Raw genomic sequence first — 25,000 nt, 5'->3', positions numbered from 1 at the left:
TATAGCGCCCCAACAATAATAAACTGGCAACAATATATTTATCAGCGTTTCCTTTAAAGTAATATACATAATTATTTCAACCATTCGGAGACAACATTTTACAGCATGCATAAGAATCGATGGACTGAAATAATGACAAGCTTTAAAGGCGATCGGAAAAGGTAAATATATATATATATATATATATATATATATATATATATATATATATATATATACTAGCAGAAGTACCCGTCGTTGACCGAGTTTAAAATTAAAAACAGCCTAAAGAAAATGGACCGTGATTGATGAAAATATGATAGGTTATAAAAAGGAGGGGGTTATAAAGAGATAGGTTTTGATACTCAAAAATTTTACCCGAAGCCAAATATGATGAAAGTAAAAATAATTTTCGCGAAAATATATATTTTTTATATCAACTTTGCTTCCATTCGTAGCCAAGAATGACCGACAAAATGATGTTTCCTTACTAAGAGAAAATATTATATATATAATAATATAAATATACAAGAAATAAATGTTACCATAGTCAATAAAAGTTACCTTTATGGTAGAAACGTTCATTGGTTTGTATTTTTAAGTAGTTTGTAAAAAATCTTTTTTTAATTCACGAACCGGTTTAAAGAAAATCTAAATGGCAGCGACTTTCAAATAGAGATCCCCGTTTTCAATTTGAAGGAGGGGCACCTGAACATTCTGTTAACAATTGAAGAGAGTTCCGTCAACGTAAGGAATATTTATAAACATATTTTAATGTTTTCCGTTATTTTGTGCTTGAGGAATATTAGATTATGGCATGTGTAGTTTATATAAAAATTAATTTAAGTAGTTATCGCATCAAATTTCGTTTTATTTTCGGTTCGCTGAAATTATTTCAAGTAAAGAGCATTAAAAACTATTTCAAAACAAAAAAAAAACATGAACTGAACTTTTATTGACTATGGTAACATTCATTTCTTGTATATTAATTTCTTCGGGTAGTCGTTTGTTTTCTTTTCTGCAAAACACTCTTACTAAATAATATCGACGAAATATCGAAAAACAAAGAAACAATTTTATTATTTGAAAAATAATGAAGTTTTACTTACAGCAAAATTTGATATTAAAAAGTAAACAGTTAATCACTATAGTTTTTTAAAGCAAAGAATCGATATAAATATGAATACGAAGAAAATGGCGCCCTTTTCAAGAACAGCTCCGTTTTAGTTTTACAGTATTGAACGGTGTAGTATTGCCCCGTCGGATTCAGGTTGTACTATTGTAATGTAAAACACGCAGAAAGGGTTGTAATCAATTAAATTCCTTGTAGTATACTGACAAAAAAAGCTTAAACAGATATATAAATAAAAATAAAAAGGTTATGTAAATGTTTTTAAAAAGACACCTAATCACGTGAGCAGGATTTTTGCTTCTTTTGGCACGATAACAAGTAAGGTTCTTATTTTTTATTATTTATCTATTTATATATTTTCGAAAGAGTTCCACGTACAAGTGGAGAAGGAAAAACAAAGTTATGCAAAATTTCTGTCGAGAATTGTCCAAAGTTCCGACTTTGGAGGGGGTTCACTTTAATTAGAACGTGAATTTATGAGATTAATTTATTCGACACAATATGATGCAACTCAAAAAAATAAATAAAATCTTACGTGAATAAAGATTAAAGTTAAGGTATTATTGTGGACCTTCACCCCTTTTAAAAAAAAACCTTGTTAAACATTGTGACATATTTACATTCTATGGAGATCAGGCGCGAACAAACACACCACAATTTTATCATACCATATTTTTTCAAACTGAAACATAATTATCAAAGTATACTTACGTAAATATATATGAAAAGTATTTGTTAAAGTTTGTGCCATATTTCCATGAAGTACAGGCGCGAACGCAGACCACACAATTTTATTATACCATCCCTATTTAAGTTAAAACATACTTATCAAAGTATTCTTATATAAAACCCTTGTAAACGTTTTTGTTTTCATTTTTTATTTCCATACTTTGGGGGCCAGGTGCGAACGCTGACTCCACAATTTTTATTAACCACCGTTCTGCCAGATCAAACATATCCATTCCTGATCCTCGATACATCTTCTATCATTATATATTATCTATAATATAAAACTGAATGTCTGTGTGTGTGTCTGGTCACGAATAGGCTCCTATATGGTTGATTATTTTAAAAAACTGATTATATATAATGATAGAAGATGTATCGAGACACAAGGATTGGTATGTTTGATTTTGCAGAACGTAGGTTCATAAAAATTGTGGGGTCTGTGTTCGAGCCTGGTCAACAAAGTATGGAAATAAAATATTAAAAAATTTTTAAAAGCGTTTACAAGTGTTTTTCATATAGATGTACATAATAATAGTTTGATAAGTATGTTTTGACTTAAATAGGGATGGTATAATAAAATTTTGGGGTCTGCGTTCGCGCGTAGCCTCCATAGAATGGAAATATGTCACAAAGTTTAGCAAGGTTCTTTTTTTAATATAGATCCACAGAATATTGTGATAAGTGTTTCAGTATGAACAGGTATGGCATAATAAATTATGGGGTTTATCTATTTTATTTTTACTTTCATCATATTTTTCTTTGGTTTGGATACCCCCAAATTCAAAGCTATTTCTTTACAACCCTTCCTTTTTATAACCTATCATACTTTCATAAATCAGAGTCCATTTTCTGTTGGCTGTTTTTGAACCCAGTCAACGACGGGTACTTTTGCTAGTGTATATATATATATATATATATATATATATATATATATATATATATATATATATATATATATATATATATATTAGAAATATGAAAACTATTTCCCTCTTAACCTCATGTTTCTACCTTCTTTTACTTTTATTTTGTTTATCAGCATAAAAATTATTAACTTCTATTTTTCTTTATTTCGTTTTTTTTTATAATTTTTTCCTAGGAATATATTACAAAAGTACTAGTTTTATTTTGATGTCTTAAATCCCCCTTCATGTTTTTGCTGATGAGGAGACTTTGTTTAAAGAAAATCTTTTATCAAATTATTGTTCAAAACATATTGTCTATTGCAATGAAAACATCGTTTCCAAAACGATCGTACAATTCATTTATTTTTCTTGTGTTCCTTTTGAAACTGATTTTTATTCAAAATTATGAATCGTTTTACTCAATATATATATATATATCTATGTATATATATACATATATATATATATATATATATATATATATATATATATATATATATATATATATATATACAAGCCAATCATTCAGTCACCACATGCCTGAAATATAGATGATATTAATTATCCCTATATTTTTTGGTAATTATCCTTACGTTTTTTGCTATTGTTAGTGTTTGGTAAGATATTTCTTATTAGTGTTATGAAAAACACGATATCCCTGCCAGTTAATTGAACTGTAAGGCTGGTGACTTGTTTTTCTGTAAAATGTTTCTTTTCTATTAACAATATAAACAGCTTAGATATAACTTTGTCTAATAATGTAATGAAAGCAATCATGAAAATGAGAAAAATGTTTACGAATGCTTAATTAATAAGATGTTCCTTGGCAAAGCAATATTCAAATTGGTTAAGCTTAGAACATTAATAGAATACACATATTCTATATAGGATATCTATAAAAATGAGAATGTGCATGTGTGAGGATACTTTACAACTCATATGCTCAACGAATTTTTGATCTACAGAGTTGCAATTTGGTATAATTCATTGTTTTTGTATGCGAAAAAAAGTGCTGCTAAGGTGTCAAAAATGAAAAATTAGTACTTGGGCGTTATACATTTTTTTATGTTTCCAACTGTTTCACGAATGCGCATGCACAGCCGTAAAAATGACAGCTTTTTCATGTTAAGAATAAAAAGATTTGAAAACATTTTGTAAAAAATGTCTCAACTGGTCTAATGGTACTTGACTTACTGTCTTTATGTCTTGGTTTCGATCTCAGCCCGTCTGAACTGTTTAGAATAAAAACAATATTTACATATACATGTCTCAGTTTCTCTCCGTTTTTTACCTCATACTTTTATAAAGAATTTAACGTTACGTTTAATACCTACAGTATTTCTATTTATAACATATTAGAACTCTACATTAATTTAAATATCATATTTATGTGTATTTTACGACCAGGCAATGCCGGACGTTCAGCTATTTGATATATGAAACAGCTATTTTGCTTCTCTTTTAATATGAATTCGCCGTTGTACGCTCACCGTTATAAACAGCCTCACTGTATAAATTTTAATCGCTTCTTTTCAAAAACCGCAGACTTGTGGAATTGTCTTTATACCAATTGTTTTTTCTTTATCGTTCCGTGTTTCATAAAGGACATATATAACAATGATGAGGAAGAGAGGGAGGGGTTTATACATATACAGTTCTGTTCTGAGATGTTTGGGACTTCATATATATATATATATATATATATATATATATATATATATATATATATACTGAGGGTGATAAGGTGATAGATGCACAGTTCTTATATTTTTTATAACACATATAGAGAGGAGGAGATATACATATTCTTGGAAGAGTTACGCAATGTTAATAATAAGATGATTAATACGTTACCTTTCAATTTGTTGAATGACGACACACGACAAGCAGTTACAAATCATTGATGGTGATTCTTTATTTCATTGGACCTGTCGAATGATGACGTCAGGAATTCACATTTGTTCTACGTAGTTTAATCTTTCTGCCCTTCACTTCCAAAGGTGCAGCTGACCACTGAGTGGGTCTACTGATCTCTGCTGACTAGCAGACTCAACTGTTTTGCATCAACTACTGCTTAATCTGACTAACTCTAGCTCCTATATTGAGAATCTCCCTTTTGTATGACGTCAGAAGTGTGTTTCCAAACGTGACCAATTCACATAGCTACGCACACGTTTTTCCTAACACACTTTTGACAACAAAGAATTCTCAACTAACCTATTTTTTAACCCAACCTATTTTTTAACAATGTATTTTGAATTAATATTGTTCATTCTTTTTAGCTGCACTTGTTTATATTCAGTTTTGTAAAAGAATGAACAATCAATTCTTTTTACAATATCAACAATATCTAACTATTTTATAATAGAATTTAACAATAGGCTTTTTTAACATTCCGATTTCTAACATTTTATTTCTTAACCTTGCTTACAAGGTTTGAGTCTCAGCTTATCCTAATCTCATTTTGACTTATCTAATGTTCTTCTTATTTACATGGAAGGGACAACCCTTTTTCCTGTTACATTCGAGAATAAGTAAAATAGATATCTCATGTGATACGTTAATCATATTTTATTCCGTTTTACTCGTTTCATCAAGTTACTTAATGCCATTTTTGGAGCGACTTCCATTATATAAAGGGAAGTAATAACAATGTTCACATTTGATCTCACATCACTTTTTGAAATTTGATATCATAGTAATTTAAATAAAATGACCTAATACCAAACGTGTGAATTTGATCTAATAGTAATTTTCAAATGTGATCTCATACTAATTTTCAAACATATTATCACAGCAATTTAAAATTAGTATTGATAAACATTTTAAAAATCGACTGCATAACAATTTTAAATATATCCACATAAAATGTTTAATTTGATCCCATATTAATTTTTAGAATTTAATTTTACCGCAATGTAATGTTTTTTTCCTAAAATGTAAAAAGGAATTGGAGCTCATAGCAATTCTTATAAATTTGTACTAATAAAAATGTTAAAATCTGACTGCATAGTCATTTTCAAATTTTACTCAAGAGCAATTTTAAAATTGGATGTTAAAATTATTATAATATTTAATCTTAGAAAAACGTTAGACCTTGACCTCATATAGATTTTCAAATTTAACCCCAAAGAAATGTTCAAATTTGATCACATAGTAGGTGTTAAAAGTTGATCAAATATCAATTTTTAAATTGGATTTCATAACTATTTGAAAAAAATCACCTCATTACAGTTTAAAATTTGATCCAAGCAATTTGTACACTAAAACTCAGTTCAGTAACACATTTTAACTTTTTCTTTATAGCAAGTTCACGTTAGCCTAACACTTATGTCTAAATTTGGCTATAAAGATGTCAAACTGTGTTCAGAAAAAATAAAAAATTATATACAAGTATTGTACAAATTATTCTCATAGAAACTTTAAAATTTTAAATACAATTTTTCAAATTTTATACTATAGTAATTTTTTAAATTTGATTTACTAGCAATTTTCAAATTTGTCTGCATAATTTTTTTTTTTTAAATTTGATCCGAGAAAAATTTTCCATTTTGACCATATAACTATTTGAAAATTTTATCTCAGAGAAATTTTCAAGCTTGCCCTCATAGTTATTTTAAAATTTGCCTCGGATCAATTTGAAAATTCATCCACGGAGCAATATCAATTGTCAAATTTGTCTTTAAGGTGATTTTCATGCTGTAGTTTATAAAAATGTTTAAATTTTTCAATGACAGTAACGATTTTCAAATGTGTTTTAATAACAACTTTCAAGCTTAATCTCAAGGCATTTCTGAGATTTTAACACGGAGCAGTAGTAAATTTGAAATCTGTTTTATAGAAATTCGTAAGCTTGATTAAACATTGTAACAAATTGTCATATAAAGTTTTATAGAATTTAAGACATCGATTACTTTGGATTATGAATTTTTCAGAAATTTGAGAGTGAATCAATATCATTTGTTTTATTTTCAACTAAATTTTTAAAATTAAAAGAAACAATCAGACTAAAGAGTTATCGAATTACATCTGACGTAACCGCTTACTCCACTTTTGAAGGCTTGCTCTCGCTCAACTCTCCGAACGAGGTTTTTAGAAGACATTTTTACGTCAGCCCCAAATCCAAAGCTTGAAATGTGAAAAAATAAACACTGCTAGATAAAAAGAAAATAGTGGAATATTTCAATAAAAAAAAAACTCGTCTCCGATTCTTCGACAGCAAAGATTCTGCTGACATCAGTTAAAACGCATTGCCAGTACCGGCGGTTGCTTAGAAAATTGATCCTTATCTTAAACCGGTGTGATATAGGGAACGTATCTCAAATCTGCCCCACACTTTTTCGTGGTAGGGGAGTGGAAGGTAATCGTTTTGCTTAGGGAAATTTACAAAAGAATTGAGGATTTTAGAATGGGTGTGGTACTACCAGCAAAAATGAGATTAACATGATTCCCCTCCGTTTTGTTGCGTCTTTTTTTTTCGCTGAAGAAATCGGGTGATCGTTCTTTAAATACAAAAGATTAATGAGATAAAAAAAAAATCGAATCTGTCCTGAATACCATTTTTATTAGATCAGAAAAATGACAGCAAAAATAAAAAAACAATGTAGTATTTTACATCTTTGACACAAGCGCTGACTGGCGGTTTCACTTAAGCCCCAGTGACATGGAGTATAACAACCAAAAGTATAAACCGAACGACATCCTATATCTATATAGATGATGAACTACTTGGTCCACGCAGAAATAAAAGTGCCTATGATAAAAGAAAACGTTTAATTAAACAACATAATCTCTAAATATAAAAGCGAAAATATATGTATGTATGTATGTATGTATGTTTGTATGTATGTATGTGTGTTTGTGTGTCCACTAAAAACTTTCGACAGACAGAACAAAAATTAACAAAGTCGCGATCATATTGAAGCTCCATTCTTCGCCCGAAAAATATCGAAAATTTGGCCAAAAACGTTAACTTTTCACCCTGAAATCGACAATTTTCTACAGGATGGGTCAACAAAAACCGTCCTCTCATGACGACCGGTTCTACGCATGCGTCAGATGACGTCATGACCTGATTTAGTTTAAACAGTTGAAGAACTGACTGAATTTCATGTACGTCGTGTTAGCTCTGTGTCTTAGAGCGTTGGTTCATGATCTAAACATTTTGGGTTCGAATCGTGGTGTGAGATATCTTTTTTTTTTTCGATTTTTAAAATTTTAATATTGAACCAGTGTTATTTAAGCCATTTTTCACGTAACGTTCGTTTTTATGTTTTTTTTTTACTACGCTTGTTCTTAGGTTTTCATTAACACCCCCGACCGACGATACACAGCTAAAAACTCCCAGGTACCAACGGATTTTTTTAAATTTTAATATTGACACTGGCTTATTTAAGCCATTTTTCACGTGTTTTTTTAACGTTCATTTTTGTTTTATTTTTTGTTTTTGTTTTTTCGATTTTTACATTTAACATCGTTCGTTTGCCTTACGTTATTTTTTGTCTTTTTTTTCGATGTTTTCATTACCCCCCCCGCTTTGTTTTTATATTTTCTTTTTTTATTTCGCTTATTCTTACGTTTTCATAAACAACCACGCACAGCTACAAACACTCGGACAACGCAAGATACCCCCCTTCTAAGCAGGGTTTTTTAGCGTTCGTTTTTCTGATTTTTTTTTTGCTTCGCTTATTCTTAGGTTTTCATTAACACCCCCCACCCCCGTCCGACCACACACACCGAAAAACAGCCGGGCAACGCCGGGTACCCCTCGCTAGTCTATAATATAAATCTCAAATATCTATTAGTATGTGTATGTTTGTATATCTCGCGATACTTTCGGCACATGCGACGAGCACTGACAAAATTCTTATCGTTTGCAAGGTCGGTCTCTAGGACGACAGAAATTCAAAAATTAGCCCAAAACATTCATGCTATTATGGTATACGGGGCCGTTACTTTTAAGGAGCGTCCTTTATTTCGTCGACATTTTCGCAAAGTCATCATACGGTTTTCAGTGATTAAGTTTAATTTAAACGGCGGCGACTAAACCGTTTGCTATTTTTCACTTGCTTTTCCTCTTAGCGTTACAGGTTCGAGCCTACTTGCCTGCCTGCTTACTACTTTTGCGCTCGCATAGGAACTCACTGCTATTTTCATTTTTTATGAGGTTTTGAAACATTTTTGTAGGGCTTCGTTGATCAATACCCTTACCTGTTCACATCCGAGCAACACAAGTTACACCCTGATAGTCTTTCCTAAAACAACATATACAGTAACATAATAATAAAACATATTGCACCATTTAAGATAGTATTAAGCATCCAAACATCATATAGTCTAATATAAACGATAATATAATTAAACATTTAAAAATATAAAACAAAGAAAGAATAATATTAACAAGCATAATAAACATTTTAAAACATGACATAATCGAAAAAATAACTAAGGTTATTTGATACTTTAAACCATAACAAAAAGTGAATTTTGCATGATATTACGTAATATCAGAATTTAAAAGCTAACATAATCTGATGTAAGTCTAGCAGCATAATCTAATAGAGAAACGTAGCATGAACTTACATATAAAAGGGAAAATGTGTGTATGTATGTATATGTGTTTGTGTGTCCGCTAAAAACTTTCGACAGACAGAACACAATCAAATGAAAAACATAAATCAAAAACTGAAATCAATACAATTAATATTAACACCTGCATCTAATAAAGGTATCACAAATTCGCAACTTATCTGCTAAAAGCAATTAAGATTGCAAAATAATAAAAAAAAGAATACAGAAAGGATTTGCGGACCAAAACAATGCTGCCCCTATCATTTACTTGAAAAAAAAATTACTTATTCGCAACATAACCTGACATCAAAAATAATTTAACATAATATAATCTACAAGAAAATAATATTATCTAGCATTTAGAAAAAAAATAATTCAACTATTCCACTACTTAACATAATCAACCTAGCGATTTTACATTTTTAGGTAAAAAATACTAAAGTCGGTTGAATGAAATAAAACAAACTTCTTTTTTTGCCAACTATTTTATTTCCGAAACATATTTTTTTTAATAAAATTCTGTAATTTTTTTTTTTCGGAACAACTCGTAATAACAAGCCTGCAATTAATCGGAAGCTAACCTCTTCAATATATACATTTATATTAAATGCGTCAGTTAAAACACCATAAATCTACACAAGCAAACAAAATATAACTATAATGACGTGTAATAAACTCTGAACTCCATTGAAGATATTAGCTCCCAAATACGTTCTTTTTTATGCCGAAAATATACGGAAATTTACTGAACGAAATAAAACTTTTTTGTCAACAATTTTACTTCCGCAATATATCTCTTTATTATATTTTCTGGAATAAATTGAACAGGATAGCTCCCGAAAATTTGTGCTTTCTTCATTATTTTGTCTAAACAAATAATACGGAAGTTTATTGAACGAATAAAACGAACTTATTTTTTGCCTACTTTTGCCACATATTCCTTTTTCGGAACAAATCGTAATAAAAAACACGCGATTATTTGGAAACGACTCTTCAATATATAAATATATATGAAAGGCATCCGTTTAAAACATCACCAATCTACACATACACAGAAAATATAACGATAATGCTGTGTGAAATACATAAATATTTTATATATTTACACACTCACTATCTTTTTTTTTTTCAAATTTGGGATTTTTGTTTGTCAAAATCTGGCTACAATTTCGCCTATTTTGGCATTTTTTCTGAAAAATCTAGCTTCAAATATTTAGTAGAGAATGTCAACCAAATTAGGGCCAGGTTTTTGACACATTTAGAACCTTACAACACACATAACTTTAAGATTGCAAAATAAAAAAAAAACAAAAAAAAACAGAAAGGATTTGTGGACTAGAACAATGTTGCCCCTACCATTTACGTAAAATGTTTTTTTTTTTACTTATTCGTAAATTTTACAGGCGATTATAAGCGCTTAAGGCTTTAATTTTGAATTATAACATTCTACCACATTGATCACCCATTTTTTACCACTCCCGTTTGTTATGCTGCCGCTAGCATTTAGATTTTTTCTTTTCAAGTTTTCGCATATTTTTACGGCGCTTTTCATAGATTACACGCTTAGCTTTCACATTACCAAAATACGTTGGAAAAAATGATTACATCTTAACAACAGAAAATAGAAACATTTAAAGGCTAGGTGCAGCATTAACAACTGACGTGGACACGAAAATATGTGTTCCATTTAGAACGTTATCATTACAAATTGATCCCCAACTATTACAGTCATTAAAATACTACCTTAAATTTTTTTTTTTAATATTTAATTTATTTGATACTAGCGGGGGTACCCGGCGTTGCCCGAGTGTTTGTTTCCGGGACGGGGGGGGGAGTTTTAAAAAATGTTATGGTAGGTAAGTAGGAAGGATCAAACCCGGAGTCATGAGTAAAAGTAGGAAAATAAAGTGTGAAAAAAAAAAAAAACATCTGCAACACTAACAGTTCGGCCACCAAGAAAAGTCCATTCCAGTTGTTTAGGAAAAAAAACCAAAAAAAAAAAACCACTATGGTAGGTCGGCGCGAACGTGAAAATATAATGTGAATTGTCCAGCACCCTAACCACTACGCCACAGAGCACTGCAGCTTAGTTTAGTGATTTTAAATAACTTCACATGATAGGACTACGAAGCCAAACCGGTGTTCTCTTCTTGTGAACGATCTCCAAACGGTGTTAAGTGGTGGCAGGGGGAGGAGGAATTTTTAAGAGAGAAAATATTTTACCACTTCCATTGATCCTAACCGATTTTGGCCGTGACTTCTCAGCAGAAAAAGTATAGAAATCTAAGATTATCGAGGAATTTGAGAACTAATAAGCCTATAACAAACCTCAGATATTGTTCTGCCGTTTGTGCATAATGTATTTGCATGAAATATCTTGATTTTTAATCCTATTAACCTCAAAATCCCACGGGAAAAAATGAGTTCATTTTATTTATATAGAATAGAAGAGATTAACTCGGCTGTTTCCTCTAGTCATTACTGACTGTATGTAAATGGAAATTGTATAACTTTTTGGTAACATATTCGACGCTAAGCAGTGCTTTATTAGTATGACTATTTGAAAAGTCTACTAAAGAATTGCGTGGACAGTTTTTTTGTAATTTTTGTTTGTTTGTTTTTTGTTTTGTTTTTCTTTTCGAAAGAACGCGTAGATATATATTCGTTCAAAATTGGAGAATGCGTTTTTCTTTTAGGAAAATAGTAAGCGAATCACAAACCGCAAATTGTCAACAACAAATTCCAATAATAAATGTTACCATTAGTATTATGCATTTAACAGAACATAATCAAATAAAAAATATAAACTAACAACTGAAATCAATGCATTTATTTTAAGATTTGTATCAAATAAAAATATTACAAATTCACAACTCGTCTGCTAAAAGTATTCATCCTCAATGCATAGCTATTAAGGACAATCTTAGCTTGATACAACTCTGCGTTCAAAAAAGATTTTAAAAAACGTTGTAACATGCCATCGTTCGGCAGTTGGACTAGTGTGTAATTTTTAATGATACGAGGAGCAGGGGAGGGGCGGAGAACAGAACTGTCTTAACTATTTTAATCCCTTATTTTAAAACAGCTTGCGAGATAAAATGAGTATAATATTGGACCAGGAAATTGATTATACATTTAATAAAACACAATCAAATGAAAAACATAAATAAAAAACTGGAATCAATACAATTAATATTAACATCTGCATCTAATAAAGGTATCACAAATTCGCAACTTATCTGTTAAAAGCATCAATCTTCAATGAAGAACTATTAAGGACCGTAATTACGCATGACTCAAAACTTGCTGTCTTATCCATGCTATATTGCACTTACATCCTAACCCTCCTATCATCTAAAATAGCTCGGGCACAACTTGTAGCCCAATTCTTAATACCTACTCATACTGTAACATTATCCTAGACCTAAGCTAACATAAATAAAATAAAAAAAGGGTAAGGCTAAAATCACATTATCTCCTCCCTAACAAGCCCTCTTACAATCATAGACGCTTACACTGCATGAACTTCACCCACCCCCTTTATCCATTAACAAGTAAATAGCATGTCCCTAAATCACTTTGAGGAGTGTAACTAATCAGTAGAGATATAATCCCCCACAAACTAACCCAGTAGCACTAACCACGCGGGGTCGCAGAAATACCTGGATTAGAACCTAGGCGCGGAGAAAAACCTCTCAGGGCTGACGGACCCAGTAGGTCTTCCCAGATCATCCGTCTAGGAGAAGGAAAACTCTGAAACTAAACCAAAGGGGAGAGAGGCCTCTTCAGTCTTGGATGACAACCTTCCTAGAGCTGGTGACTCAAACAAATTCACCGGTTTGCAAACCTAAATTGCTTAAGGAGTAGATAGGCTATGTCTATCGCCCGGCTTCCATACTCCTTCTTTGCCTATTAGTCAAGCGCAGAGACACTATCTCAGTGATTCGACAGAAACACCCCGCGGTAGATCTTGTTTCCTGGCTAGGGCAATGAACGCCGTTCTTCCCCATTCCTAGCACGCCCCACCCCTAAAACTGAATATTTGGGAGTGCTTGAGTATAAGATATGCCTGAGCGATTAGATTGGGTTGACCTTCTTCTAAAGGGTTGAGGGTACCGGATTAACAGTTCCTGGCTGCTGTTCCCGACTGGTAGTACAGGAGCCCTAACTCTTTGGTAGCGCTTAAAGCGGCTGCTCCATCAACAGTTGAATAATATCCGGTTGTTTGCAGTGCCATGACGCGTATGGAAAGGGACCCTGCACTCATACCCGGTGGGCTTTCCTGAGGCCACAATCCTAATTGGAGAAAGGTCAGCTGATGGTCTACTTGTGATGCATGTCTGAAGCTCCGCATAACCTCTTGTTTAGCTCCCCCTTACCGAAACTCTTAAAAAAAATATGACGACAGTACAATCTAAAAATAAGCTTAAACCAGGATTAGGGACAAACAAATTCAACTTGCCTCCTCCCTTAAGGCTCTCATTCACAAATATCCGTGGGCTTAGAACTAACTTAGCTGATGTTGAAGCATTTCTCTTAACAAATACCCCGGATATCTTAGCACTAAGTGAGACTAACCTACACTCCTCCATTCCCTCTAACCACTTTAACATGCCTGGATATCTCCCACTCTGCCGTAAGGACTCTGACAGACATATGCACGGACTTGGAGTTTACATTCGTAATACCCTTCCCTTGACTAGAGAAACAAACCTAAAAACAGATGATCAAGCCTTTATGTGCTTTAGACTAAACATGCAACACAATATTAGCAACTATTATTTTCTCTACCGCTCTCCCTCGACTCAGGACTGCTCCATAATAAACAAAGTATCTGACAGCATAGACACGGCACTGTCCATCGACACTAGCGCACAAATACATGTGTTTGGTGACTTTAATGTCCACCACAAAAACTGGCTTGGATTCTCTACTCACACAGATGCAGCGGGCAGCACAACCCATAGCTTCGCTATATCTCACTCCCTATCACAAATCGTTACGTTTCCAACCCGTTTCCCTGACCAGGAAGAACAACACGCATCACTTCTAGATCTGTTTTTGACCACAGTTCCCGATGACTGCATAACGAAGGCCCACAGCCCACTCGGGAACGATGATCATGCAGTGATAATGGTTGAAATCGCCCTAAACTCTAGACCCAAAACTGAAGAGCCAGTGCTCAAAACAACGAGATATTATAATAAGGCTGACTGGGAAGCCATCAGGGAACTAATTAGAGATGCTCCATGGAAAAATATTTTCTCTCTCCCTGCTGAACAATATGCAAACGAGACCACTGACTGGTTCAAAACTGCAATCGAAGCGCATGTTCCCATGCGGAAATTTTATAGTAAGCCCCACTCTCCCCAATGGTTTACGTCGACTTGTGCAACTGCCATTGCTAAAAAGCAGCATGCATACCGTAGGTTTAACCGACATAAGTCCAGTTCAAACAGACTGAAGTATATAGAAGCTAGAAATAACATTAAGAAAGAAATAGCGACAGCTAATAGAGAATTTACGGAAACCACTAAAAAGCGCATCGAAGCACAAAAACTAGGAACTCGAGACTTCTGGAAAATCTACAACAGTGTAGTAAATAATGGGAAATCAACAATTCCCCCACTAACCAACAATCACGAGGTTGTCTACTCAGCAACCGACAAGGCTAACATGCTTGCCAGTCGGTTTGCCTCAAACTCAACCACCCCCTACCTGACTTTCCTATGCGGACAGACGCCACACTAGACAATCTGAAAACCACCCCTGCTCAGGTGTATGCTATCATAAAAAACCTTGACACCTCAAAAGCATGTGGACCCGATCTTATCCCAGCTGTGCTATTAAAAAAGTGCTCAGCCGAAGTAGCTCCAGTTCTCTCCAAACTCTACAACAAATGCCTTAATGAAGCTTGCTTTCCGGGCTGTTGGAAAACTGCTTCTGTTGTACCAGTATTCAAGAATTCTGGCGAAAGGACAGACCCATCAAATTATCGCCCCATTAGCCTCCTCCCACTTTTTGCCAAAATATTTGAGACCATAATTAACCATGCTCTAGTCCATCATCTTACAGATGCTAAACTACTGACTGGCAAACAATATGGATTTAGACAAGCCCGTTCCACAGCAGACATCCTCACTGTGATCTCTGAACGTATATACCATTCACTGGACAAAGCGGGGGAGGGCAGAGCGGTAGCTCTAGATATATCTAAGGCTTTTGACAGGGTATGGCATGAGGGCCTCCTCAGTAAAATCAGATCATACGGTATCACTAGTAGAATACTTAACATAATTAAATCCTTCTTAGATAAGAGAAAAATCCAGGTAGTCCTCGACGGTCGTACATCTAAACAATATGATATAAATGCGGGGGTGCCACAGGGTTCTATCCTTGGACCTCTATAGTTCCTGATATTCATAAATGACCTCCCCGACAACATTGCCTCTGAGATGGTATATATGCTGATGACATTACGCTCTATGGCAGACACGACAGGAGGACGAATGAACACATTTCTAAAGAAATGGCAGAAACACTAGAGGAAGACCTCCAATCTGTAGTGGAATGGGGACAAAAGTAGTTGGTCGCGTTCAATGCTGCCAAGACTAAACTAGTTTCATTCAATAATTACAAGAAACCCTCTCTACCACCCATAGCAATGGCCAACGACTCTTTATCTGAGAGTCCATCTTTCAAACTCCTTGGCCTAACGTTCACAGGAAACATGAGTTGGAACAATTACATTGAAGGCATTGCCAGGGCCGCTGCAAGAAAGGTAGGCTCTCTCTACCGTGCTAGAAAACTACTAACACCCGAAAGTATCCTGTACCTCTATAAGGCCACCATTCGCCCATGTATGGAGTATTGCTGCCACATCTGGTCTGGTGCATCTACTACTAGTCTCTCGCTCCTTGACAAGGTTCAAAAGAGAGTCGCAAACCTGATAGGCCCTGAACTGGCATCTAAGCTTCAGCCTCTGTCCCATCGACGAAATGTTGCATCTCTCTGCCTTTTCTACAAGTATTTTAGTGGTGAATGCTCTGACGAACTGCAATCACTTGTGCCCCCACGACGTGAGCACCCTCGACAAACCCGACAGGCTGCTAAATCCCACCCCCACACTGTAGAGATCCCTAGATGTAAAAGATCTTTTTACTCCAATTGTTTCTTCCCCAGAACCGCAAGACTCTGGAATTCCATTCCAGGTCCCTGCTTCCCCAACTGTACTGACGTGCAGAAGTTCAAGTGTAACGTGAACCGACACCTTGCTGCCCAAATCCCTACATAGTACCCCAGTAGTTGTTGCCCCTGATAGTAGCCCCCTACACCAAAGTGGCAATTTGCCTTGTTTTGGGTGAAAATGTAAAAAAAAAAAAAAAAAAATTGCTTGATAGAGCTCTGCGTTCAACAAAATGAAAAATACAAACACGTTGTAACGTGCCATCGTTCGGCACTTGGACTAGTATATCCTTTTAAAGGAATACAGCATGTAGAGTGGGGAGCGGAGAATAAAATTGTCGGATCTTTTATGCTATATTTCAAATTAGCTTGCGAGTTAAAATGATTCTTGGGTCAGTAAAAACTATTATACATTTTATAAAACACAATCAAATAAATAATATAAATTTAAAACTGAAATAAATATAAATAATATTATCAATTGAAATCACTATAAACAATATTAACATTTAACAGAAAATAAATATCACAAATTCACAACTTATCTATGAAACGTATCCATCAACAATGAATAACTATTAAGGATCATCTTAGCTTGAATACAGATCTGCGTACATAATTTTCTCATTTTTTCTGATTTATCTCTATCTCTATATCTACTGTTGTATGAAAGTAATTTTGTGTGTGGGCATGTATGAGTTTTTCTATCATAGGTTCCAAAATTACAGATCGCACACAAAAATAATTTATATGTCTGGCAGTGTTCTTAGATGTGGTTTGTAGAGAAATTAATTCGATGATAGCGAAAAAATCCGATCTTAAAAGTGGTTTTATCCTTATAGGTAAGAAAAGACGGATTTTTACAAGGGAATATTTTACGTTACACTGGCAGGTGTAACTGAAAATATTTCTCTCTATAGAATCTTCTTTTATTATCTGTAACAGAAGAATGTTTAAGATCGTCAAGGCCAAATATCTATTGTAAATAAACACAGACGGATTTAATGGACGATATTATTATGATCATTCGAAAAAAACGAAATGCGAATTAGTCCAACGGGCAAATTATTGCTTTAATATGTAATAATCAAAATAATAATGATTATATAATAATATATACGCAATTAGCATGAATTAAAATATCATGTGTAAGCGTATTGAACAACCGGGCCACATCGGGCGGTAAGCTAATATATATATATATATATATATATATATATATATATATATATATGTATATATACATACATACATATATATATGTCTGTGTATGCACACACACACACACACGCGCACACACACACACACACATATATATATATATATATATATATATATATATATATATATATATATGAGTAAAAATAAAATTAAAATACAAGCGATGGTTGACGTTATGTTATTTGAGAAGGAAAACCGAGAATTAATAAAATAGTAATCAACGTTTCGTCCCTATTTCAGGGGACACCATCAGGATTTCGTAGGAAAAATATAGAAGAATACAATTACAGACCACATGCGAGTGAAAAATGAAAAAAAAACCTCCAAAAGTCCTTCCCACTCTGGACAGAAACTATAAATGTGCGTGTGGAAAGGTTGGATTATTATATCCATATATATATATATATATATATATATATATATATATATATATATATATATATATATATATATATACCCATTAAAACATTATTCATATTCATATGTACATGCACAGTTACTTTTTTTTGTATATATATGTTTTATATATGCATATATATATATACGTATATATATATATATATATATATATATATATATATATATATATATATCATTCGAGGTTACTTCGTCAATAAAAAAGTTTTTACAATATATATATATATATATATATATATATATATATATATATATATATATATTGTAAAAACTTTTTTTTTATTGACGAAGTAACCTCGAATGATAGTGTTAGATGTAAATACGACAATTACCAGAATCATATTTGTATAATTTTGTTATTTTCAATTTAAATCTGATTACTTTCATGGTATGAAATGGAGATATCTATCCGTGTCAACTAGATATTTACTTTGCTAATATTTGTCTTTTTGTCCCTTGTTAATAAGCAAACACTGTCTGTTAAAGTTATTTTTAACGTTGGCGATAACACGTAAGTGACCAAGAAATAGAGTCAACGTTAGATAAAATAACTACCATAAAATCACCCAACTAATATGTAATTTTGTCTCCTTTCATATTCGTATTTTTTTGCTCATTAATTATTCGTTTGCTTCTATTTTTATCTACCAATACAATACGGGCTAAGATCATAGTGTAGTATCTGTTGTAATGCTACACTCAGGTTTATTTGTCCTTAGTCAATGTAGGGGAAACGTTTCTATAGTAAGGCAATCTTCCTGATTGCCTACTTCCAAAGTACCTCATTTTGGAATCTGTTTTTCCTATACATTACAAACGCCCTTGTATTATATTTGGTTTCGTAGAGAAACAAATAAATACGGGTTGAAACGCGTTCAAATTCTGTCGGGTCTATCGTTTTCAAATTCAACGTAGAAGTTATTAAAAGTCCGACATATGCCTTGAGGAAAAGTGAAGTGGTCTATCTTTTCTCAGCTGAGATTAGTGCGTTGTTGTTGGGGCAATTTTCCAGACGCAATGAAAGAAGTCCGAATAAGTAGGAACCAGGTTAGGCGTGTGAGACCGCATCGTTCAATCGAACTTCGTCATATATTTCGTGGTCTTCAAACTTGTGTGGGGCTTAGCTTTACACGGGCATTCCTGAGCCTTCAGCCCTATCAACGTTGCAATATAACGCTCAGAGTTTACCGTTAATCTTGGTATCAAGAAATTAATGAGGATGACCATTTTTTTTTGTCCAAGAAAACAATGCACATCACTTTGTCTGAAGATATCTGCGTCTTGAACTTCTTTGCTGGGAAGCGTAACTGGTGCCATTACATCGACTGCTGTTTGGACTCCGCATCGTAGAGGCGACATCACGTCTTGCCACCCCTTCGTCTTCGTACTGATTCAACAATTCCTGACAAACATGCCGTCGGTAGTCCTTTTGGTCTTATGTGAACATTCGTGAAACGAAGCTACCACACATTTTGCTGAAGTCTAGAGATGACAGCATCGTTTCTAGCGCACTGACACTAATGTTCAAATCGATTTGTATTTTTATTACAATCCTCTGTCGATCAGCGGGAATGTTTTATTTGAGGCACACAGTGTGATCTGGACTGATGGCTGTGCATGGGTGCTCCGTGCGCGCTTTGTCACTCCCGTCTCCGTCGCCATTCTTAAATCGAGGAACCCATCTCCTAACTGTGCTGACATAAACTGCATCAGCTTGTAAGCGTTTAAGAAGCGCTGATATTTTTGATCGGTTCAAATTTTTATGTACAGAGAAATGCAATGTCGTATCCTCGCTTCTGACGCACGCCCCTGACAAGAATAGCTTTTTAAGAGTTTCACATTATTAATATCTGCAACAAAGATGTGAATGCATAAGCTTGGTCATCATAACAATGCCATTTGCTATACCTCTAATTCATTCGTGCGGAATAAAAATAGGAGGTATTACTTTTTGAACAATCTGCGTAAAAGTAAATAAATGACAAAGACACGTCTCTTTCTTATTCTCTAAATATAGATCACTGATTTCTTTTGAAAATTAAATATAACCGTTTCTTATTGTTTCTCTTCTAATGAGTATCATTTCTTCATTTGCATGTTTTAAACCTAAATATTAATAAGAAGTGACTTTTCTAGAGCATTCATCGTCAAACCCAAATATCGGCTGACATGATGTTGTAAACAAACACAGACGAAATTCGATGAACGATATTATCATTATTATTTTTTATATTCTTTTAGCGAATTAATTCACCGGGAAAATTATTCCACGTAATACATAATCTCAATCCTCATCTCTATCTATCTATCTATCTATCTATCTATCTATCAACATATGTATGTATGTATGTATGTATGTATGTATCTATCCATCCATCCATCCATCCATCCATCTATCTATCTATCTATCTATCTATCTATCTATCTATACTCTACAATTATATAAATGCAATTGTGTTTGTGTGTGTGTGAGTTCGTTCAGTATAGACTCCGAAACAGCTGAACAGGTTTTCTTTAAAATTTACAGAACTTTAGTTTAAAAGTCTGGGAGTGATCTTAGTTAATTTCTTTTTTCTCAGAATACCCCCGACAATTACCGATAATCGAAACGGTTACTTTAATCTATCTATCATCAGTAAAGCCATTTTTCCATGTCATCGCTTAGCAACAATGATAGAACAACAGGCCGTGAAAATTCTTCTGTAGTAAGTTGATATTGTTTTTTTTGTTTTTTTAATATTTCTTTTGCATGACGTTGTCTGTATGTTCAAACACCGCACGTAAATTTCGTAATTTTTTTTTTTCATTAATTGAACAGAAATTTAAAAGACTTGAAAATTTACGTGTTTTCTTTCTTTTTTTTTTTTTTTTTTTTTTTTTACATGACGTGGTCTGTAAATTGGAATCCACACGTAAATTTCTTAATGATTTTCTTTTCTTTGACTGGAAAGAAGTTTATAAGATTGGAAAATTTACGTGTGTGAGTATATTTTTAAATATTTAAACTTTATAGTTGATTATAGAAAAAAAAAATTGTACACTAAGCAAAGATAATTTTTTCGTCGAAATGAAATAAAAATACATTTGAATTTCACTTAAGTCACTTAAAGTAATAAAACTTCAAATATTTATTTATTTATTTTTTTACTAAATTTACTTTAAACTAAGTGTTTGGTATAAAATGATTATTTTCTTTCATCTTTTCTTTCACAAACGGCCATACCTCAAGCAATTACAGTACAAGCCCAACTTGACATGTTCTATATTTTAAATAAAAGTTCTTAAATTCAACACTTCTCTCCCACCGGGCTGCCTACTGTTGTTTTAATCCCTCTTCTATTATCACTTTTTCAAAACCTCTCTCCACCCGAGCTGAACTGTTGTTTTTTTTTTTTTATAATTTAAGGCTTAAAGAGCCTTAGTAAGAAATTAAATGTTGGTAACCAGATTTAACTTGTGTCCAACGACTATGGATTTAAAATTAATGCAGTACTGAAATATATAATGTAGCTATCGAACGTTTTTTTGAAAGTCTTCCCGACAATTTATTCACTATCCATAGTATTAAGTTGACCTAAAAGTTCGTAAACACTTGTGAAACATAAATTTTTGATGCAATTTTTATTTGTTTTTATATTGTTATAGAGATCTTATCTTTCTATTCCAGATGACAATTTATAAAATTGCCAGTTTTGATTCGTTACTGCTGGAAGCGGAGTCTTTCGACTAGGAAAGCTGTAGAAAAGATTCGTCTCGCTGAAGTTAAAGGAAAAAATTGCATATGCGACGATCTTAAAGAGGTACAAGCGTTTTGATTCTGGCGAGATGAGTCCTGAAGATAAGCCTCGTTCGGGACGGCCGTTAAAGTTGGGTGATGGAGACGTGTAAACCGGACTGGACATTGCGTCTTCATCGGACGCTCGAGAATTCGCTTATTAGCTTGGAGATGCCAAAACTACAATTCACCGTCACTTGATCAAAATTATTTTGTTCACAAAAAGCCGACCAAGATCCACACGGACTCACCGAAGCAAACGACGACAAACGAGTTGAAATTTGCCGTCAATTGCTCAACAATCCATTGAACAAGCGTTTTTGCACGTGAACTTTGACATCGAATCGTATTGGGTCTATCTGGTCCAGAACCCCAGGACAAGTGCTGGGTTCAGAAAAGGCAAGAGAAACCGTCGGTACCAAAACAACTTGGATTTGGCTGGAAAGTCATGTTGTGCGTTTGGTTGAACTTTAAAAACATCGTACGTTTTGAGTTGGTTGCGAATGGTCGGGTCATCAGCGCCGAACTTTTCTGTTAAGCAACTGGTACGGACCTACGAAAAGTTAAAGTAAATGTACCCGACTCTGATAAACGAGAGCACATTTTGATGCAGCAGGGCAATGCTACGTTACACAGCTCCAAGAATACCAAAGACAACTTTAAAAGGGTGGACGACGTTGATGTTCTGCAACATCCAGCCAGCAGTCCTGGCTGTGCTGAATGGTTGCCGCTTCAACTTGTTTGTTGAAGCCAAGGAAGCATGTCAAGAATTCTTTGATTCGAAGCCCGCTGAATGATACATTAGCCAGATCTGAAAGCTTACAGATCGATTTAAGACAGTCTTAAGATGATTATTATTTGGATGGTTGAATTTTCTTTTATTATTTGGTGAGTAAAATTTAAATATTTTGCAAGTGTTTACGTTATTTTAGGAAACCCTAATACACTAGAAAGAACTTCAGTCGTAAAATACGCTAAAATATGATATTTTAATGCATGTAGATTTTATATTTATTATTAAAAAGCCAATTTTTATTGATTTTTATTGTGTACCAAATATTTAGTAGATCCAGTCGTGAAATACGCTTGAATATATTTTAAACCATGCAGATTTCGTATTTATTATTATAGAGCCAAATACACTATTGATTATTATATTGCCCCAATATATAATAGTGATTTCCAAAGTTTAAAGAATATGCCTTGGGTGCCATCAGCTAGAATCCAAATAAAACATGTATCGTTCCAGTCTTAGTCTTTGAGTTTGAAAAGTTTTCTAAAAACAACGCCATGGTGCTTGTTTGTGACTGACACATAAAAATCCAGACTTTTGGATTATATTATAAAATTAAGCTACATATAGCGTTTATAAAACTGCGTCAAGCAGATACTTTCCAAACTTCCTAATGATCATTAAAGAGTTTTAGAGTAACTCTTGTACAAAGAAAATATATCAATACATAAGCACAGCTAACTAAAAATGATAAATATAAAATCTATTCCTTTCGCTGAAAATTCTATTGAGGCTTACGATGTTCCTTAAATGAACAATAAAAATGTTTTTAGACTCATTTTCATATAGCCACGGTGTTACAGTTATATATAGCCACACTGAAGGGTCTTGATTACGATATATATATATATATATATATATGTATATATATATATAGTTATTAAGAGTGCTCAGTATAAGAGAGCTAAATATATTGTTTTTATTTATATAGACAAGTATTACATACATGCAAATGTTTTGGAGAAAATTTGTATATTAAAAAAACTACTGCTCCTCATCAGGCGAGAGAAATAAATATCTGATATTCAGAGCATTATGTCCTTAAATGAAGATGTGAAATAGATTTTTTTATTTATAAAAAATAAATTATTAAAACGCTAACTTAGCATGGAGGAAGTGATACCAAGTGAAATTTTAGACCTAAAAATAGATGGCGGTGTGGCAAAACTTAATAATAAGAAGAAAAAGGAGATAGAAGAAAGAAAGAAGAAAAGGGCGGACAAAGAGAAAAAGGGGAAAGAGAAGAAGCCGTAAGGCGTAGGGGATACTTAAGGTGTCAGATAGTTACATTGCGTTTCAGTTTCTTACTGAAATTAAAGGTAACTATATTTTTAGCTGCCCGGAAAACTCGTCCCGGGAAAACTCGTCCCCAGAAAACCCGTACCCGGAAAACTCGTACCCAGAAAACTCGTTACCGAAAAAATCCCCCCTTTTTGCTAGGTAGGAAAACTGCTCCCTTATTGAATAAATATCGATTGAAAACGCATTTTATTACCGTTCTTGAAGGAGATATTGTATTTAAAAGAGACTATGTACCTCCATAATATTAAAAAAAATATATATTTTTAACTCTTGCTTAAAATAAATAAACTTGATCCCGGAGTCAAGATACGAAAAACGAAGTCAAATATTTATTTAAAAAATACTATAGTTTTAACCCTTTTTGTGCCATTACGAAACAACAATAAAGAAAGAAAACACGTATTATCAAAGAAAGCAATTATTTTATTTAGAAGAATTAATTCAGTTTAAATAATTCTTGGGTTATTACAAAACAACAAAAAAGAAAACACGGTAGTATGTAATTTTGGTACCGTGCGGAAATAATAACGCTATTATTTCGAAAGCATGGGGAGGGGAGGGTATCGTTAAAAGTCATTTCGGGGGCACTTGTGCAGTACTGTAGTACTTAAAAATATACAAATTTATTTTCTTTTGGAGGTTGGGGAGGCTCGTTTTAAAACTATACCTCAGTATTTTCTTTAATTTTCGGACATTTTTTGTTAAAAATTATTTACTAAGTAATGTTGAGTGCGACATTACTTGTTATTTCTTTTTAACTAAATGAACTTTTTAAAATAAGTTTAAATACCAAAAACTTACAAAGCTAGGTAGAAAACGAAAACTTTGAAAAATCAATTTAATTTTTTTAAAACAATAAACGTAAATTTTTTTTTTTTTTTAAATATTATGGGATGTGCATTATTACCTAAAATATACAAATTTATTTTCTTTTGATGGGGGTCGTTTTAAAACTATATCTGTTCTTTAATTGTCTATTTTTGCGCAATTAT

The 25,000-nt window shown here is 33.1% G+C and overlaps 1 long non-coding RNA gene across 2 annotated transcripts in view; it reads left to right on the top strand.

Annotated features, from left to right (window-relative positions):
* The window catches only part of LOC145283709 (uncharacterized), a 647,798-nt gene that overhangs the window by 541,570 nt on the left and 81,228 nt on the right, over positions 1-25,000 (top strand). Inside the window, exon 3 of one of the 2 annotated variants that reach the window (XR_013868704.1) lies at positions 8,045-10,640. The exons of the other annotated variant lie outside the window; for it this stretch is intronic. This is a non-coding gene — a long non-coding RNA (uncharacterized LOC145283709). Of the gene's footprint in view, positions 1-8,044; positions 10,641-25,000 lie in introns of those variants that run through there. 2 annotated transcript variants of the gene reach the window in all.

The sequence above is a fragment of the Euprymna scolopes genome, chromosome 8, assembly GCF_053919585.1.
Source record: "Euprymna scolopes isolate OS-2025 chromosome 8, ASM5391958v1, whole genome shotgun sequence".
Taxonomy (NCBI): domain Eukaryota; kingdom Metazoa; phylum Mollusca; class Cephalopoda; order Sepiida; family Sepiolidae; genus Euprymna; species Euprymna scolopes.
The sequence above is the reverse complement of the archived record's forward strand: the minus strand, read 5'-3'. Positions and strand labels throughout refer to the sequence as shown.